Raw genomic sequence first — 16,280 nt, 5'->3', positions numbered from 1 at the left:
GAACAACAGGGGTATGTTGCAATAATTTAGGGAAGCGGCTCCTGGGTGGCTCAGTTGGTTAAGCATCTGACTCTTGATTTCAGCCCTGGTCAAGAGTTCAAGCCCCACATTGAGCTCTGTGCTGGGCCTGGCGCCTACTTAAAAAAAAAAAAAAAAAAAAAGAAGAAGAAGAGGAAGAAGAAATAAATAATCTAGGCAAGATATGTTGTCACTAACATTTGATTTCTTTCGTATTATAAACCAGTGCTGACTACTTAAAGAAAATGAGAAGGTATATAAAAGTAAAAATAATAAAAAATAGAATCCCCTGTAGTTTCTTCTACTAAAAAGTGAGCAGTGATAGAAACACTCCCTTTTCTCCACCTAAAGCTGCTGGAAGATAATCTGGATGAGGGCTAGGGGAGAAGGGCTGGGGGAGAGGCCTATCCCCTGGTGGGCTTGCTGAATTAAATAAATCAAAATGCAGGACCCCTGTTAAAGTAGAATTTCAGATAAACAATGAATAGTTTCTAAGTATCAGTATGTTCTAAATATGGCAAGAACATACATTTAAAAAGTCTTTGTGGTTTCTTGAAATTTAAATTTCACTGGGCATCCTGGATTTTGTCTGGCAACAATATACCCTGGCCTTTCTCCCCCCTCGGCCCATACTGCTGGCCCTTTCTCCAATTTTTATTTTAAATCCTCATTTGAATGATTTTTACTTAAAAGCCATTCAAATTTGTTTTTAAAGTTGCCGCCAGACTTTTCTGCAGGGTCCCTGGCCTCAAACAGCACCCACCCTCTGGCTCCACTGGCCCAGCATATAGCACTGGGCCCATGGGGTCTGCCAGGTGAAGTGAGTGGAGAAACCACTGCAGGCAGCTCTGGCTAGGCACCAAGGGCTGGGTCCTGGGTCCTGGTGCTGGGCACTGGTACTTGAGCCTGGATACTGAGCCCCGGGTTCTAAGCACAGGGTATCATGTCCTGGTTGGGTTCTGGGTCCTGGAGACCAGGACCAGAGAGGAGGCCAGGAGTTCTTGGTCACTGAGCAAGGGATACTGGGCTCAGCAGCAGTCATGAGCCTGGTATCCCTTTCTGCTCAGGGTGGGGCCTGGGGTGAGGTGCTGCCTAGCACCCAGCTGTTTTGTAACAGATGCTGGACTAGGCTAGAGGGGAAATTTAAGGAGCTGGGGGTGGGGTGGGGAGAAAAGGGGCCAGTGGACAGGGTAAGGGCACTTGGGCAGGCTGACTTAGGTCCCAGGCCCTGCGGGAGAGAGCAGGCTGGAGCTCCAGGTATCTCAGAGACAGACAGTGGGACGCTAGGGGCAAAGGCAGGATGGGTGGTGGGGAGAGCGAGAACCTTCAGGCTCCCTGTCTTTCCACCCTCCCTCTTTGCCAGCCTCCTGGCCCAGCTCCCAGGCCAAGGCAGCTGGAGTGATTAGTGTGGGCCGAGGGAGTAGGAATGCGAGAGGCTCGTCTCATGTCTCAGAACACAAGGATCCGACTGGAGCAGATGGCACAACTGAGATGAGAAGAGGGGCCACGAGATAAGCAAATATAAACAGGGTGGACGGCAGAGACAGACCAGAGAAGCAGGGCAAGATGCAGAGTGAGAGACTGAACGCCACGTGGAGAAATGGGTGGTGGTGGAGGGAGGCATCCACAGCTCCCAGGCAGGCTGACCTTCTCTCTATCTCTTCCTAGACCCAGCCAGCTCTGAGTGTCTCCCCACTGGAGCCCCTATCCCAAGGTTTCTCAACCTCAGCCCTATTGATGTTTGGGACAAGATAATTCTTTGATGGGGTGTGGTGGGGGGGTGCCGTCCTGTGGTTTGTAGGATATTTAGCTGCTGCTAAAGCCCTCTTCCTGCCCGATGCCACTACACCCCTTCCCCCCAAGTCGTGACGACCAAAAATGTCTCTGGAGATTGCCAAATGTTCCCTGGGAAAGGGCTGAATCATTACATTGTACACCTGAAACTAATATTGCATTGTATGTTAACTAATTGGAATTTGAGTAAAAACAGAAAAAAACAACAAAACAGTGAGGGTGCCTGGTTGTCTCAGTTAAGGTTAAGCAACCGACTTGACCTCAACTCGGTTCTTGATCTCAGTGAGTTCAAGCCTGGTGTTAGGCTCCATGCTGGGTGTAGAGCCTACTTAGAATTAAAAAAAAAAAAAAAAAAAAAAAAAAAAGTTCCCTGGGGAAGATTTGCCCCAACTGACAATCTTGCCTGCTCCCAACTTGATCTCTGTGTGCTCGCAACTCCTGGTTTCTGGCTTGTTCTCCCAGCAGCCCTGTGCCTCCCTTGCCCCCAGCATGGCTTCAACCGCTCCGAAGCCAGGGAAACTGGGAGGGTTGCTGAGACTAAAGCGACATGAAAAGAGTCCCTGCCCCCATGGCATTCCTGGTCCTATTGCATCGGGAAGGCACCGCAGGTGTGTCTTAGGGTGTGCGAGATGGTGCCTTGTGAGGGGTGTGCGCTCTTGTCTCTACAGGAGGAGGGAGAGAGGAGCCCCCAAGGACATCTGGACTAGGTATTTGTAGCAAGTTCTCCACAATGCTCAGACGTAAGCCACGTCACATTTATTTATTTCTCTATATCACGTAATCTGCTCCAAATCCCATCCCCAACCTCGAGGCAGCCAGGCTGGCGGGAAATTCAGTCATAGTCCTATTTGGGGAATCCTCTACCCAGCGGTGTGCTGGTAAATGTGTACGGACGGTTGAGGGTGGGTGGTGCTGGGAAGAGACTTAGTTTGTAACATTGGCCAATCGCTGCAGTATAAACCCTGCCCACACAGCCCACTGCAAACTACCAGCGTGAAGTCACTGAAGGTGTTGCTGTGCAGCGTGATGCCGCGTCTCCACTGCACCGATGTGAGTCACCCAGCGCCCGGATGATAGCAGCACGCGCTGAATTGATTAGAAGTGATGCACTTCAAATGTTTCTACCTTTTAATGCATTTTACTCACTGCCAGTGGACATAATTTGATTTTTGATCATGTTCCCACCCCTCCTAAGCACTATGTATAATTCCTGAGGGCGTGTCCAGTCCAGAACATTCAGAGGAGGACTCTAATCAGGAATTAACTTCGCTCTATCCTCATGAATCTGTTGGGCTTTGCCACAGTGGTCTTTGGCTGGGACTCCCGAGCCACCACACTCAGCACAAGCACATCCATCCCTTCCCCAGAAACAGGGGCTCTGCAGGCCCAGCAGAGGTCCCGGGAGATGTGAGTGGGAGAGCTGCAAAGGTGCTATTACTCAAGGAAACACAGCCCTTGTCAGCGAAGACGCCCAGACCCTGGTTCACGTTCTCAGGCTTGGGAAACCTCTTCCTATAATGGGCCATTGCTGCCCCTCCCGAGCCTGGGAGCCCCGTGCTCTGTAATAACCCAGATCCCAGTCTCCTAGAGCCCGGACTTTGGTAAACAAAAGCCCTGGCTGAGGGATGTCTTGTGGTGCCTGGCAACCTCTGCTTTTGGCCTGGCAACCCCAAAGCCTTTAACAGCCTGGGTCTCCACCCCCCCGGCAGAAAGGAGGAAACCTACTCACAGCAAGGAGACCAAAATGCAAATCACAACCTGGGCAGCAATAGTCAGACCTCTGTGCTGGCAACAACCAGCTGAGGTGCCGAACTAAGCAAAGGGAGAGATTCCAGCTAGACTTCAAGAAAGACCTCTGAACCTGCCTGGAGGAAATTAAACCAGACACTGTGAGGGTAAGTAGTGTCCTCTCCAGGCTGCCCCAGCGCCCACTCAAAGCTGACATCGTCTTCCATACTCACATAACACCCTCTGATAGCTCCCTATCAACTCAGGATGAAGTCAGATTAATAGCTGAGTGCCTGGACCTTGTAAGGGCACGCAGCTAAATGAGTAGTTGAGGCTGGAATATGAACTCAGATCTCCCTCCAAAGCCTATGTTCTCTGTACGATGTGACCCCATTTCTCATCCCCGTTTGACCCTAATAGACCTCTGCAGTGTCCCCCAACCACAACTTCCACCACCTCCCCATACCAGGGCTGGGGAAAAGAGAGCGAGCGTGAATTTATTGATAAACTGCCAAACAACAACCTTATGTTAGTTACTGCTGGCCAGACCGTAGAATAGTTAATTAATTAATTAATTTTTAAAGATTATTTATTTATTATTTGAGAGAGAGAGAGAGCGCGCATGTGAAGGGGGGCCGAGGGAGAGAGAGAATTTCAAGCAGACTCCTCACTGAGTGCAGAGCCCAATGCTGGGCTTGATCTCACAACCCTGAGATCATGAGCTGAGCCAAAATCAAGAGTCAGATGCTCAACCGACTAAGCCACCCAAGCGCCCCTACTTATTTATTTGTTTTTAAAAATATTTATTTATTTATTTATTTATTTATTTATTATTTTTAAATATTTTATTTATTTATTTGACAGAGATAGAGGCAGCCAGCGAGAGAGGGAACACAAGCAAGGGGAGTGGGAGAGGAAGAAGCAGGCTCATAGCGGAGGAGCCCGATGCGGGGCTCGATCCCATAACGCCGGGATCACGCCCTGAGCCGAAGGCAGACGCCTAACAGCTGTGCCACCCAGGCGCCCCATATTTATTTATTTATTTTTAAAGATTTTATTTATTAATTTCTCAGAGAAAGCACAAGCAGCAGGAGCGGCAGGCAGAGGGAGAAGGAGGCTCCCTGCTGATGTGGGACTCGATCCCAGTACCCTGGGTTCATGACCTGAGCCAAAGGCAGATGCTTAATGGACTGAGCCACTCAGGCATCCCTAAAAACATTTACTTATTTAAATAATCTCTCCACCCAACATGGGGCTCAAATTCATGACCCTGAGATCAAGAGCCATGTGCTCTTTTTTTTTTTTTTTTTTAAGATTTTATTTATTTATGTGACAGAAAGACAGCCAGCGAGAGAGGGAACACTGCCGGGGAGTGGGAGAGGAAGAAGCAGGCTCCCAGCGGAGGAGCCCGATGTGGGACTCGATCCCGGAACGCTGGGATCACGCCCTGAGCCGAAGGCAGACGCTTAACGACTGCGCTACCCAGGCGCCCCGCCATGTGCTCTTCTGACTGAGCCAGCCTGGCATCCCAAGACCATAGAATATTTTAAGGGTTAGTGTCATTGCACTTTTCCTAAGCAAGATAAAGAATTTCTCAGCTTCGGCACTATTGCTATTTTGGACAGGATTATTCTTTGTTGCGAGGGGCTGTCCTGTACCCCCTCCCCCGCCCCCTCTCCGTTCCCTGGTTCTGAAGTAGCTCGGTGTTCGTAGATCAGTGACGTCCAGGCCTCTGCTTTGGATGTAAGAGTGGGGGGGGGGGGGGCAGGGCGGGAAGTGGCTTCTAAGGCCTGAATTCCTGTCTGGAGCAGGGCCTGCGGTGACTCTGAGGACTGACTGACTTTCCTGGGAATAACTGGCTTTGCCAGGAAGCAGCACCATCAAATCAGAGTCCAAGAGGGGTCAGTGCTGTTACATTTACCGCCACCCCAAAGGGAGACGCTCCAACCGCAAGAGGAACTTGCTTGGAGCCAAGGGTGGGAAAGGGGGAGGACTCATGGTTAGGGCCACACCCTACTTTTCCATGGGACCTATTTTATGAGCCTGTTTATCCTTCTGTCAGCATCTGGTTTTGAATATTCAGGCTCAATTGATCTGGTCACATGAATGGACTGAGGAGAACTGAAGTGAAGCCCTGCCCTCTGGTTTACCCAGACGAGGTGTGCGTAAATGTGGGGGGTGGCCCCCAGGACAGTTCTTCCGAGCCCCCTTGAAGGGGCACAGTATTCCCTTGAATGAACTTTCATGTCTCTACATCTTCATACTTCTCTTGCAATGTCCCAGGTAGCCTTCAAGAATGAGCTCAAATGTCTCCTCTTTGGGAAGCCTTCCCTGCCCCTCCGAGGCTGTTGGTGAAACTGAAGCCCCCTGGGGGCAAGGATTATACTGCGTCTCCTCTGTATATTTCTGTGGTGCGTCTCCTCTGTATATTTCTGTGGTGCGTCCCCTCTGTATATTTCCGTGGTAGTCTCTGTGCTAGGGGAATACAGAGGACACAGGACACAACACACGGTTCAGGTTAACGAGAAGAATGAATGAATGGAAGCTGGTACCAATGCTAGTGTTGGGGTTTGACGGTGTTACTTACAACCGGTCCACCATGTTCAGACCAACAGAAAGGTGCTCACACAGGCCAGTTGAGGCAGTAGGATGGAGAGCCAAATCAGCTTTACTGCTAGTCACTCGTATTTGGACATAGCTCAAAAACTTTCCCCTCCCATGGCTGGACCTTAGGAAGAACCACCCAAGGGAGACTCTGGGTCAGCAGAAAGGACATACCTACCCAGTCCTTGGGCCAACCATGGGAGTGGGATCAGAGAGGTGGATCTCCAGACTTGCCTCCAGAAATCTGACTCGAGCCCTGGCCTGTGTTCACCGCATGAAGGACAGAAGTAGGAGGGTCTGAAGAGGGAGGGGAGCCTAGGTTTTATTTGCCTGTTGAAACTTCTCTCAGTTTCAACCATCCCATAACACATTGCTTCTCTTCAGAGGAAGAGCAAGCGATTGAGAAAGGGAATGGTGAGGGGGTAGAGATAGGAGTTCTCTGTGGTCTCTCTTATAAGGGAGATTCGTGAAGGCTCCACCATCATGACCTTTTTTTTTTTTTTTAAGATTTTATTTATCTATTCAACAGAGATAGAGGCAGCCAGCGAGAGAAGGAACACAAGCAGGGGGAGTGGGAGAGTAAGAAGCAGGCTCATAGCGGAGGAGCCTGATGTGGGGCTCGATCCCATAATGCCGGGATCACGCCCTGAGCCAAAGGCAGACGCTTAACCGCTGTGCCACCCAGGCGCCCCTCCACCATCATGACCTAATCATCTCCCAAAGACCTCACTTCCAGACACTAGCACATTGGGGATTAGGTTTCGACATATGAATGGGCGGGCACACTCAGTCTGTAGCAGCAGGTATGAAGGCCCCACCCTCCAATGACTGAATCGGAATCTCTGGGAGGTAAGGCCTAGACTTGGACATGAAAAAACAAAAAAACAAAAACAAATCCCTAGGTGGTTGAATGTCAAGTAGGTGGAGAACCTCTGCTTTATAGAAGTGTAAGCCTTGGAAACAGGAGGATGGGAGCCTTCGTTAGTGGCTCTCAAATTTGTCTGCATGTTGGAATCAGCTGTGGAAACTTCAGAACTCATGATGCCTGTGTCCCACCTCCAAAGATTGTGTTTACTTGGTCTGGGATGTGGTCTGGGTGTTGGAATTTTTAAAACATCCTGAGATGATTCCAATGTGCAGACAAGTTTGGGAACCACTGGACTAGAATATTCCCTGATGGTAGATGCTAGCCAGTTGGCTTAAGACTAACCATCTGCTTAAGCTCAGCCATGAAGAGCTTCCTTTTGCCAATGATCAACAGAAAAACAAGCAACTGTTACCCCGAGCACAATGTTTGGTTCAGTTCTGCGAAACAGAGATGGAGGTGGAGGCGCTTTGGTTGGTCTGAGGAAGAGCAAAGGTAAGTGCTCCTCTGTTCCGCAGGTGGCCCTTCAAGCTTACAGGGTCACACACGGGTGCTGGTCTCTTCTGCTTTCCCTTCCCACCCTCTTTCCCGCTCTGAAAGCCTCTTGTGTACAAAAGCTAGCTCCAATAGCTTCTCTCAGTTAGTCACGACTCCAGCTTAGAACTCAATTCAAACAAACTCATTTCTTGGCTCATGCATGGAAACGTCCAGAAGTGCTAACTTCAGGCATGGCTGAATTCAAGGGCTCAACTGGTCTAGTCAGTTCCATCTGGAATATGTCTTTCTCAGCTCATGGTTCTGCTTTCCAACGGTGTTGGCTTCCTTCTCAGGAAGGCTCTCTCCAAAGGATGGCGACGATGACCATTCACAAGTCCGGCTGCTCCTCTTCTAGTCAGGCAATCCCAGAAGAAAGAGGGCTCTTTTCCCAGTGTTCCAGCGTAGGTCTCAGGCGGATGTTAATTCCCTCTGCTAGCCTGGTCTGAGCCACCTGCCAGTCGCTGTGGCTAAAGGAATGAGATGTGCTGATCAGCCAGAGTCACCTGCTCTTCGTGGAGCCAGAGTGGGGGTGGGAAGGCTTCTCAAAGGATTACCACAGTGCTATTCCCAGAGGAGGAGCAATGGAAGGGTGCTGGGCCGGCATAGCAACAGATGGTCACTCTATATCCTCCCCGGTTAGTGGAGGAACGAGGTGTGCAGAAATCACAACAATGTAAGACAGAATCTGACAAATGCAGAACAGGTGTTGGGATACTCCTGATGGAGGGGGACCCGGAACTGATGAGACGGGTTTTTGATAGCCGGGGCCATTGAGGAAGAAGGGCATGAACTCGCGCAAGGAGACAGGAAGCCCAGAGAATGGTCAAGACAAGCACACATGACTAGGACATTGTGTGTCAAAGCTGAGGCCAGTGAGGACATGGAGGCCAGGTAGTGGAAAACCTTGAGCTTGCCCTTCCTCCCAATGGCAATGGAGAGCCTTTGAAGGCGAAGGTGAAGCTGGAGAGATGGTAGGAGGTTAGACCATGTGGGGCCTTGTAGACCACATTAAGGATTTAGGGTTTGATATTGAGAGCACTAAAGCGAGAGAACAGCATGACCAGAGTTGGGCTTGAGAGACAGCAGTCTGACTACCTTCTGGAGCAGGGCCTGGATGGAAAGAGGCAGGAGGCGGAGAGGCTGGGGAAGAGCTCTTAATCATAGCCAACACTTATATATTCTGGCCCAGGCACTGGTTTTTTTTTGTTTTGTTTTTGTTTTTCTGTTTGTTTGTTTTAAAAGATTTATTTACTTATTTTAGAGGGGTGGGGGAGGGACGGAGAGAGAGAATCTCAAGCAGACTCCCTGCTCACTGCAGAGCCCAACATGGGGCTTGATCCCATGAGCCTGAGATCATAATCTGAGCCAAAATCAAGAGGCGGATACTCAACCGACTGAGCCATCCAGGCGACGCCCAGGCACTGTTCTAATCACTTCACAGGTGTTAGGACATGTCAAGGCCTGGAACAGGGTGATAGGAGGTTCACAAGGTATTTTGGGGGCAGAATAACCTGGACTCCGACTGACGCCATATGGTGGATGAGGTAGAAGGAGAAAGCCAGGATTCCTCGAAGACTTTTAACCTGGGGCACCTGGGTGGCGCAGTCGTTAAGCGTCTGCCTTCGGCTCAGGGCGTGATCCTGGCGTTGTGGGATCGAGCCCCACATCAGGCTCCTCCGCTGGGAGCCTGCTTCTTCCTCTCCCACTCCCCCTGCTTGTGTTCCCTCTCTCGCTGGCTGTCTCCATCTCTGTCAAATAAATGAATAAAATCTTTAGGAAAAAAAAGATTTTTAACCTGTCTGATCAGAAGGATAGAGGAGCCCCTTTAAGAAACAGAGAAAGAAGTACTAAGAAAACTCCGCACACAGGGCACCTGGGTGGCTCAGTGGGTTAAACATCTGCTTTCAGCTCAGGTCATAATCCCAGGGTCCTGGAATCGAGTCCTGCATCAGGCTCTTTGCTCAGCAGGGAGCCTGCTTCTCCCTCTGCCTGCTACTCCCCCTGCTTGTGCTCTCTCTCTCTCTCTCTCTCTGACAAATAAATAAAATCTTTATTCAAAAAAAAAAAAAAAAAGGAAAGTCCATACACATTTACTGCTGCCCATTCTCCGCCTAGACTGCGGGGCTCTAGGAAGACAAAGAACAAGCTCATGGTCTCCTTCCAGGAGACGGCTCTCTGCAGGAGACACGGGCATGTAATGGATTCCAATATATTGTGATGAGTGTGGGCAGACTTGCACAAGCAGAGTGGGAGGGAGGCAGTAATAGCACTTCCATCCACACAGCTGCTCAAGCCGGAAACGGAGGCTTGACTCCTCCCTCCCTCTCTCTCTCATCCAGTCAGTCATCAAGATCAGTAGATCTGATCTCCTAAATATCTTTTGAGCATCTCTTGAATCTGCTTACTTTTTCTTCATCCCCACTGAAAACACATTGGATCAAGATATTGTGTCTTCTCATTTGAACTACAGTATAACTTCCTAATTGGTCTCTGTACTTTCATTCTGGTTTGCCCTAATCCATTCTAACACTGTGCCAGAATAATCCTTTACAAAAGGAAATCTGAATTCCTCCCCTGCTTGTAAATCTTTCAATGACTCCCCATTGCTCTCGGAGTAAAATCGAATAACCTCCACCGGGACTATCAGACCCAGCAGGATCTGGCTCTGTTAGAACCTCACCAGGCTCATTGTGCTTTAGGAGCTAAAGAGTCAATGGCAGGCCTAACATTATTTAGGATGTGCCAAGTTCCCTCTGGCCACAGGGCTTTCCCATGTGTTGTTCCTTTGGCCTGGAATACATTTCGCTAGTTCTTGGCCTGGTTGACAGCAAGTTTATGGGTCACTTCCACAGTGAAGCCTCCTTTTACCTCCTAGCCTAGGTCAGAATCTTTAGATCCCATGTCAAGAGTCAGCAAACTTTTTCTAGAAAGGACAGATAGATAGTAAAGATTTCGGGCTTTGCAGATCACGGCTACTCAATTCTTTTTTTTTTTTTTTAAGGTATTTATTTATTTATTTATTTATTTATTTATTTATTTATTTATTTAATTTGAGAGAGAGAGAGAGCCTGAGCTAGTGCATGAGTCGGGGAGGGGGGAGAGGCAGATGGATAAGCAGATTCCTTGCTGAGCAGGGAGCCCGACACGGGGCTTGATCCCAGGACCCCAAGATCACAACCTGAGTAGAAGTCAGACGCTCAACCGACTGAGCCACCCATGTGCTCCACTTATTTATTTTAGAGAGAGAGGGAGAGAGAGAAGGAGAGCGCGTGCATGCACAGGCACACACAGACGGGGTGAGCGAGGGGAGGGGCAGAGGGAAAGGGAGAGAAGCCGACTCCCCACTGAGTGCTAAGCCCAACGAGGGGCTCTATCCCACAACCTTCACATCATGACCTGAGCAGAAACCTAGAGTGGGACTCTTAACTGACCGAGCCACCATGGCGCCCATCCCACAGCTACTCAATTCTGTGTCATGGCAGCCGTAGATGAATTTATGAATGTTGAACCTTGAATTTCATATGTACTTTTCACATGTCATGAAATATTACTCTTCTTTTGATTTTTTTCCCAACCATTTAAAAATATAAAAACAGTTCCTTGCTTCTGACCATACAAAACCAGGAGGAGGGCTAGGATTGGCTTGTAGGATATAGTTTGCCAACCCCTGTTCTATGTTACCATAGCACGTAACACATACTTTCCTGTGTTGCCCTTACCACACTGGTAATTAATCATGCATGCAATAGAGTTATTTTTTTTTTTGCAATAGACTTAAACATTTTTAATAAGATTTTATTTTTATTTGAGATAGAGGGAGACAGAGACAGAGAGAGCACACACAAGTGGCAGTGAGTTGGGGGAGGGGCAAAGGGAGAGGGAGAAGCAAACTCCCCACTGAGCAGGGAGCCTGGGACTCGATCCCAGGACCCTGAGATCATGATCTGAGCCGAAGGCAGAAGCTTAACTGGCTGAGCCACTCAGGTGTCCTTAAGAAATTTTTTTTTTTAATTAAGAATCTCTATGCCCAACATGGGACTTGAACTCACAACCTTGAGCTCGGGAGTCACGTGCTCTATCAACTGAGCCAGCAAGGCACCCCAGCAATAGATTTCTTAATGTTATCTCTCCAGTTAGAAGTAAGCTCTGTGAAGGCACGGAACACATTTGTTTTGCTTACCATATTCCTCCTGAGCTTCTAGAGCAAGACCTGGCCCATAGTAAGTGCTCAATAAATTAATGTAGTGGTAAGATTTTCTTGAGAGGAGCTCAAAGCTTAGTGGAGAATGCAGACATATAAACAATTAACTACACAATTAGGTAATGTATTGGAGAGAAAAAGAGTTCAGATTTCAGCAGGATTAGTTTGAGATACCAGTGGATAATCAGGGTATGGCAACCCCTAACCATCTGGAATGATCCGAGTTGATATTAAGATGTTGTGAAGGGAGTAAAATGCACAGAAGAGATGGAGAAACTACCTGAGTATGCCAGCCCTCAAGGAGCGAGGTTACTCAGGGAGAGTGGTAACTCAGGGAGAGAGACTGAATGAGAAGAGAGGGAGGACGTTGGAACTGTGGGGTAGGTTTTGGGCCAGGCAAGGGGGGTGGAGATGGGAGAGAGGTAAGAAGAGATCCAGCATAGGGTATTTCAGAAACAGGAGGAATGACTATATATTTTTGTTTCCCTCTAGTTTACTATTGTGTTCCTAGTATTTTGCGCTGGGCATGGCACATAGCACTCAGAAAATCTGTGAGTTGAAAATTAAGTTGAAGGGCACCTGGGTGGGTCAGTTGGTTAAGCATCCCACTTTTTTTTTTTTTTTAAGATTTTATTTATTTGACAGAGCTAGAGAGAGAACACAAGTAGGCAGAGCAGCAGGCAGAAGGAGAGGGAGAGGGAGAAGCAGGCTCTCTGCTGAGCAGGAAGCCCGACTTGGGGCTCGATCCCAAGATTCTGGGATCATGACCCGAGCGGAAGGCAGAGGCTTAACGACTGAGCCACCCAGGTGCCCCAGCATCCCACTCTTGATCTCAGCTCAGGTCTTGATCTCAGGGTCATGAATTCAAGACCCCCCACCCCCACTTAAAAAAAAGAAAAGAAAATTAAGTTGCATCAGAACCTAACAAGCACTGCATGGCATGCAGGGAAGTGCTCAAAGAAAGAAGAAAGAGTAAGTAGCCTGGAAGGAATGCCACTGAGGTCAGTAAGGGTGAGGGCTGATGTGGCATGGTCTGAGACTTGAGTTGAGCCTGGTGAGCTTTTCTTGCAGGAAGGACAGATTTCTTTAATATTTATTCATGTTTATTTTTTTTTTTTTACTTTGCCCTGGGGATGCAGAAATCCACCAAAACTGATCTCTGTTCTCAATGAGCTCGCAGTCTGGTGGGCAAAACAGAGGTCCTGATAATTATAGAATAAGGTGCAAAGATACTGTGGGAGTAGACATAGGGGGGAGCTAATGAACTTGGAAGGCTTCATAGAAGAGGTGACATTTAAGCTCAGTCTTCAAGGTTGGAATTCGTTAGGGCAGTAATGCCAGCGAAAACTTGCTTGAGCAAAACCCTGATAAATGCAATGGTTCTCGAACTTGTAGATGCATAAGAATCACTGGAGAAGTGTTGATAATGCATATTCCAAGACTATACTTCCCGGGAAACTTCTGGTTTAAGAGGTGAGTGGCAACCATTTTAACAAGCTTCACAGGACACTTTCAGGAAATCTCTTTCTGTGCGTCCATGGTCATGGGCGGGGGAGGGGGAGGTGCCGGGAGATGAGGCCGATCAGAGCTTGACCCATGGGGCTCCTGGATCTCCGAAAGAGGTCACGCTATCACAATAAAAACTCCATTTTGAGTCGCGCTTTCAGGGTACAAGCCGCTTTCATGTGTTTTACTTTGTCGGACTCTCGCAACAACTCTATGGGATAGAAATTACCAGTGTCATACCATAGGGGAGGAAACCGAGGCTCACAGAGGGGAGACGTTTTGCTCAAGGTCACAAAGCGAGAGGTGGCAGGGCAGAGACTGAAAACCAGGCGCGCGGATTCCCAGCTCAGAGACTTTGCGACAACGGGGGAAGGCCGCCAGTGGGTGGGGCTCAGGCCCTCCCTCCAGGCTGGTTCCAAAATGGTGGGGGTAGTGGCGTCAGCAACGCCCCCGCCCCTTCCGTCCACCACCCTCCTTCTTCCCCAGGCCACCCAGGCGGGGGGAGGGGATGGAACGGAGCAACCCACGTGACTGCCGACAACCTGGCGCGTGACGCAAAGCGGCGGGCCCAACGCTCGCCTTGCCTTGTGGGAAATGTAGTTCAACCGACTATCAAGTTGGCAAGGAGAGACGGGCTTAGCACTACATTTCCCAGGAGTCAGCGGGCGACGCCGCCGCTGCCGCCGTCGGAGAGCGGGGACGCGGGGCGCGCTGTCGGGCGGGGGCGAGGTTCGGGCCGGTTGTGCCGTTGCGAGGTTGCAGCTGCGATCGCTGCGGTGGGCCCAGGTGAGTTAAGGCCTTTGATGGGGATTAGGGCAGTTCCATCGGCTCTAGTCGTTTTGTCTTTTATCTTTCCTCGGCGGCGGCTGGGTCAGGGTCCCCGGCAGGCCCGGCGCGGAGCCGCTCCCCCGCGCCTACCCCCAGGCCTCCTGTGAGCGGGCCCCGCTCTCTCCGGCTCCTCCCCCTCCCCGCCCTTCAGGGCTTCCCCTCGCTCCGGCCTAGCTCCCGACGCTCTGGGCCGCCTTTTCTCCCGAGCAGCTCCTACCCTTTTCTCTCCTCCTTGCAAGCTGCGAGGAAGAGGCCTCCACCTCTTCGTTTCTCTCTTTAGCCGTAGGAACCCCATTATTTGGATTTTTTCTTTTCCCGGAACTCTTCGAGTGCTACCCCCCCCCCCCCCGGTCTCCATTGGCCTGGTTCTGTCTTCTCCTAGGGCGCATGTGGCTGGCGCTCTGTAAACGTTAGTCCTTCGTTTCTGCCTTGCGGCCAGAGGAGGCATAGTCCAAATTTATCTGCTCCGGGAACATTTGTGCGCCCACTTTTATTTCAGTCTCTTGGGTTGGAGGTGAGGCCGACTTGCATTCCAGTGGTAATCGGCGTGTGTTCTGCTTGTAGGAGGCTATTTTCTTTGCCTCCTTTAGCACCTCAGCAACTTTTATCAGCTCTTCTCATTGCCTTTCTAAATCTAAGGGGTGGAGCATGGCGGCAGAAGCTGGCAAGTAGCGCTGGTGCCCAGAAGTTCGAAGCCGTCAGTGGTAGTAGGGTGTTTACGGGGAGGTTGTTAATTGGATTGAAGAAGCAGCCTCAGAGAGTGGTAGAGCCCGGCGGGCGAGAGCCAGTGAAGCTTCTGGTGGCAACATAACAGATGGACCCCGGAGCCAGCTTGCCTGGGTTCAAATTTTGGCTCTGTTAGCTTTTGATTTTAGGTCATGGGGCGTCGCTTCCGGGTGCCTCAGTTTCCTTATCTGCAGAATAGCGGTAAGTAACAGTGGCTACTTTATAGAGTGATTGTGAAGATTAAATGAGATTAAATTGAGAACCGCTTAGCTCATTACCTGACATGTATTAAACGACATCATTATTATCATCGTTTATAGGATTTCTAGATGGTGGGCCCAGAGTGGAAGCGCAGGTATCACACCAGCATTTTCCTTTCCTTGCAGATGGCCCTCCCTTTTTTTATTTGTGGGAATATTGTCTGTTCGGTTATCTGGACAGCTTGATAATGTGTATCATTAGGTAGAAGCTTGTTAAAGAGTCAGCAGCGATTCCTGCTATGAACAACTTGTGGAGTAAATCCGCCTTAGTTTGCTCTGCGCTGGGCATTATGTTTTGTAAACTGGTGCACACACTTCAGCAATAATCCAAAACAAGTGTATTCTGCAGCCTCTTAGGCTTGATTGTATCTTGTAAAAGGTGAATTGAAGTTTTCAGAAGAAGTCGTTTAACTAAAAATCTTTATGTCTAAATACAGCTTTGTTCTTTAACCCTTTTGGCGCCAGTGACAGGTCTCCGATTTTGGAGACTGGTGTTTTTAGTCTGCAGAAGTACAGTCCCATTTTAGTGGTGGTAGTGAGAGTAGTAATAGCCGCAGCAGTTCTTGAGCTGTTTCGTTGGCATAAACACCACCTACAGGCACTTTTTGAATTTGATTTAGCCACTGAAATTGTGGGTGCCAAAAAGAGTGTCCTGTTTTGTCCTGAGAAATTGGGATGAGGAAGCTTGGAATATTGCTGAAATTAGCGCAGAGGTGGGAAGAGATGAGGCTGACCCAGAGAGAGCAGAAGACAACGACTATTATTTATTTATTTCGAATGGCTAGTCTCAACGACTAAGAATCTTAAGATGCTAGCCTGTTTCTCTTGGGCACAGTGACATCCTGAATTGAAGGTAGTGAGGTTAATGCTGTTCTCTCAGATATTAGATTTTGATGAATTGCTTCACATACGCATTCTGTAACCATCTAAGATTGAGTCAGTTCAGTATTTGACTGATTGATTCAACAAGTAGTGCCTGAGGACGTACCATCTTCTGGCTCCCGTGCTAGGCTCTGGGAGTACAGGGGGGTATGAGACAGAAGGGGTCTCGCTTTTGGAGAACTTCCAGTAGAGTGGGGGAAGACAACAACAGGTAAGCAAATAAATGACAAATCGAGAAAAGTGATGTGGAGATCCTAAGCAGGGACTCTAATAGACACTAACAAGGGAAACCTAAGGGTGGTCAGAGAAGTTCTTTCGGGCGCGAGTGAGG

The 16,280-nt window shown here is 49.2% G+C and overlaps 1 protein-coding gene across 2 annotated transcripts in view; it reads left to right on the top strand.

Annotated features, from left to right (window-relative positions):
* The first annotated feature begins 13,914 nt into the window (after positions 1-13,914).
* Positions 13,915-16,280, top strand: part of THRAP3 (thyroid hormone receptor associated protein 3) — a 61,815-nt gene continuing 59,449 nt past the window's right edge. Inside the window, exon 1 of one of the 2 annotated variants that reach the window (XM_087858318.1) lies at positions 13,915-14,039. The gene's annotated coding sequence lies outside the window, so the exon portion shown is untranslated. Of the gene's footprint in view, positions 14,040-14,439; positions 15,009-16,280 lie in introns of those variants that run through there. The other variant, XM_087858319.1, reaches the window with a different exon arrangement.

Source organism: Ursus americanus, chromosome 33 (genome assembly GCF_024610735.1).
Source record: "Ursus americanus isolate L20-20 chromosome 33, mUrsAme1.1.p, whole genome shotgun sequence".
NCBI classification, from domain to species: Eukaryota; Metazoa; Chordata; class Mammalia; order Carnivora; family Ursidae; genus Ursus; species Ursus americanus.
The sequence above is the reverse complement of the archived record's forward strand: the minus strand, read 5'-3'. Positions and strand labels throughout refer to the sequence as shown.